The sequence below is a fragment of the Delphinus delphis genome, chromosome 6, assembly GCF_949987515.2.
Source record: "Delphinus delphis chromosome 6, mDelDel1.2, whole genome shotgun sequence".
In the NCBI taxonomy this organism is placed as follows: domain Eukaryota; kingdom Metazoa; phylum Chordata; class Mammalia; order Artiodactyla; family Delphinidae; genus Delphinus; species Delphinus delphis.
The window spans coordinates 94,538,111-94,542,012 of NC_082688.1; the positions used below are offsets into that span (position 1 = coordinate 94,538,111).

The window sequence follows — 3,902 nt, forward strand, 5'->3', positions numbered from 1 at the left end:
GAATGGATAAAGAAGATGTGGTATATATATATATATATATATATATATATATATATATACACAATGGAATATTACTCAGCCATAAAAGGAATCAAAATTGAGTTATTTGTAGTGAGGTGGATGGACCTAGAGTCTGTCATACAGAGTGAAGTAAGTCAGAAAGAGAAAAACAAATACTGTATGCTAACACATATATATGGAATCTAAAAAAATAAAAAAAAACGGTGCTGATGAACCTAGGGACGGTACAGGAATAAAGACGAAGACGTAGAGAATGGAATTGAGTACTAGGGGAGGGGCAAGTGTAAGGTGGGACAAAGTGAGAAAGTAACATTGACATATATACACTACCAAATGTAAAATAGATAGCTAGTGGGAAGCAGCTGAATTGCACAGGGAGATCAGCTCGGTGCTTTGTGACCACCTAGAGGGGTGGGATAGGGAGGGTGAGAGGGAGATGCAAGAGGGAAGGGTTATGGGGATATATGTATATGTATATGTGTAGCTGATTCACATTGTTATACAGCAGAAACTAACACAACACTGTAAAGCAATTATACTCCAATAAAGATGTTAAAAAAAAAAAAAAAAGAAAACCATTTTGTTGAATTCGAGTCCTCAGGTGGGTTGTTCCAGAAAGAAAGTGATTTTCACCGAAGTAGGCGAGTCATCTGCATCTGCTGTGCAGGACACGAGTTTTCAATTTCATGATGCACCTGGAGGTACTTGGAGAACATCCAGAGAAGTGTCTCCTCTCATACAAAGGCATCTGGGAGAGCAGGACCCCTGGACACTGGTTGTGTTCCCAGGGATGCCAGGGAGCTTTCTGCCTGCCAGGGTGCCCAGGTGAGCAAACTTACACTGCAGCATGCTGCCACCCCCACCACCTGTCAGAATTGAGGAGCACGAGCTGCCTGATAAGCCTCCAGCCTGCTCCATCCCTCCCCACCTCTTCTTACTTCTGTCAGCATTCAGCCCTGAAAAAGAAAGAAAAGAGGATGCTTGATGAAGCCAATCCCACTTACCAGCACTTTGTACCTCACACGATTATGAACATGGCGGGGAAATCAGACAGAAAAAAAGTGACCTAAACACACAACGGGTATCAGGACATTAGGACCCGAGCAGACTCTCCTTGGCTCAGAGATGAGTTCTGTCCTGAGATGGACAGAATTGAGCAGAGGAGCTCTCTCCAAAGAAAAGGGCTGCCGAGGTAAAGCATAGCATGGAACAGAGAGCCACGTCAATCGACTTTACTCTGCAATCAAAACTTTTAGACATTTGTTCATTTTGGGACACTCTTCTCTTAAAGTCAGTACGACATCCTTTCCTGAACATTCTGCGATGAGAACTCGCTGGCTAAAGTGCCAGAGAGTTCATTCTATTCCGAATTCCTACTTCTGTATGTTATCGTTTGGAAACACAGGGTCCACAGTTGGCTCATGGGACCTGTATTCTTTTGTAATGTTTCCCCAGGGATTCTTTGTGTGTATGTGTGAGTGTGTGTGACTCTGTCAAACAGGTGTCTGTGTCTATTCTTTTTTTCAGAATTTCCTGTACTTTTAATGTTCTTCTCAACATGAAAATAACTCTCTCTTATTAACCAGCTTGAACTGCTTTTCCCCTTTCAGTTCTCAGTGTGTAGAACAGGTTTTCCCCGCTTACCTGCATGGACCTGGGGCCTGACGCACTGTTACTGACGTCTTCGAAAGAGCCAAGTATTTCAGTGCACAAGGAAAGGTCTGCTTTCCCTGCACTGCGCAGAGATTGACCCCCTGCTCTGCGGTGAGAGGGTGGGGTGGGTGCTGGGAAGCCCCAAGTCAGGCGAGAATCGGATCCACCGAGAGCAGGGGGCATTCTTTCCGGACCTGCAGGTACTTCTTCAGTGGAACTTGGACTTTTGCTGCAATTCCCTGTCCTCCTGCCCCTGAGGAACCAGCCTAACCAGCAGAGCGACAGTGCACGGCACTTGGAAGCCAACCATGGCCCAGGTTTTCCCAAAGACAACTCCCTGCATGGTCAACAGGGAGGGGTGGACACTACTTGGTCCTTGGGTGAAGCCTCAGGCCACTGGTGATTCTTGGAGGCTTCATCAGGAGAGAAAACAAAGTTAGACTACTTATCCACATCACTTGAGGGTGGAATTAGCGTCTGTGGGGGTCATAGTCTTCCTTTCTCCCCATTCTCAGCTTTTGGAGAGCACCCAGTGAGCACTCACGGGTCAGAGGAATGAATGTCTCTATGATGCCCTGCAGCAGCCCATGGGTTGCACCTCTGACCACTGAGCACCAGCACGCAAAGGGCTTTATAGTAAAAAATTCAAACAGTGTGTGAATGCCCAGAGCATTGCTCAGGCACACAAATGGTTCAGCCTGCTTTGGTAGACTAGGTATGTGCAGTGTCATTTTTGAGCCCTCTGTAATAGAAGTTGCATTTGCATAATACAGCTGGCAAAGCCTTTTCAGATATATTTTCTATTTTAAGCCTAAAAACAACCAACTTTTGAAAGTGAAGGCTTCTGGGTTGCCACCAGCTGCCACCTCACGGTGCAATGAGGAAACTGAGTCTTGGAGAGGTTAAGTGACTCGGCCAAGGTCAAACAGCTAGTAAATGGTGCAGCCAGGACTCAAACCCAGTCTAGAAGCCATGCGCACCTTGTTCCCCTCGCCCTTCCCCTGTGTGACTGAGACATTGTGGTTTAATCTGGATCGACCCTGTGTGGAGGAGACAGGGCTGCAGCAGCAGGAACAGCAGCATCAGGCCTGGCACTGTGTTGACGAGGAAGATGAAGATGAGGATGAAGATGGTGAAGAGGACTCAGAGGTTGATGGGGACGCGCAGGGCATGGATGAGACGAATGGCTACAATGAGTCACCCGATGATGGAGAGGTCAGTGAGGTGGACATGGAAGGCAGCTCACAGGATCAGGACCACTGGATGATCTAGGGAGATTCCAGGCCCGCCCAATCTATCCTGGATGCCCTGCGGAACCAGCTGATCACCCAACACCCCCCACACCGACCCCAGTGCCTGAAAGCTCACCCTCGGGCACCTCCTCAGCTGCTGCCAGCACCTGGTATCCTCAGCCCCTCCCAGCCCATCAATCTGCCCTTGCATCCCCACGTTTCTGGCCAGTACCTCACTCCTTGGTTGCCAGACCTAGTCTCTTTCTAACTCTCTTTAATAAAGACACAGGACTGATATAAAAATAAAAAAACAACCAACTTTTGAGATAGCTGTGATTATTAACTCCTTATTTTACAAATGAAAAGTCCCTGACTCAGAAAAGAGCACCCAGAAAGTGGCCAGCCCAGATGTCTTTGTCTAATACCACTGGGTCCCAGGACGGACTGCACAGCAGAATCAACTGGAGCCTTAAAAAGGCTCATGTCCAGGCTGCGTTCCCAGAGCATGGCTGCATTCCTCTGAAATGGGGCCCAGGGAGGTCCAGGCATTGACAATATTTAAAAGTACAATCCATTCCCATTGTGTGGCCCATCACTGGTGCTCCTTTTTATCAGGGCTCTGACTTAGGGGACTTGGAATCATTTGGGGTCCTGGGACAGGAAGTTAAGGTCAGAGCCTCCCTTGAGTTCCAGCAGGTTGGGTTTCTCCAATGAAGCCAAACAGCGTGGACCGATGTTTTCTACGATGGGTCACTGAACACCTGCCAGGACAGTCCTCTAAGAGGTCCCTGCAATCCCAAAGTGGCCCAGTGAAGAGTGAAGGTCTAAAATTCTCTTGGCTGGTAGAAATCTGACTTCGTGGTTCTCCCTGTTAAACTTCATCACTTTTCTGTGATGTGGGTTCCAACTTTTCATGGAAGAACAGGGAACAGCCTGTCGGTGATGGTCAGCAAATTGGGGAATAGCCTGTGAACTGAGCTGCCTCCTTCACTCCCT

General features: G+C 47.7%; 1 pseudogene; it reads left to right on the plus strand.

Annotated features, from left to right (window-relative positions):
- Positions 1-2,619: 2,619 nt before the first annotated feature.
- On the plus strand, positions 2,620-2,946 carry LOC132426753 (anaphase-promoting complex subunit 15 pseudogene; annotated as a pseudogene).
- The last annotated feature ends 956 nt before the right edge of the window (positions 2,947-3,902 follow it).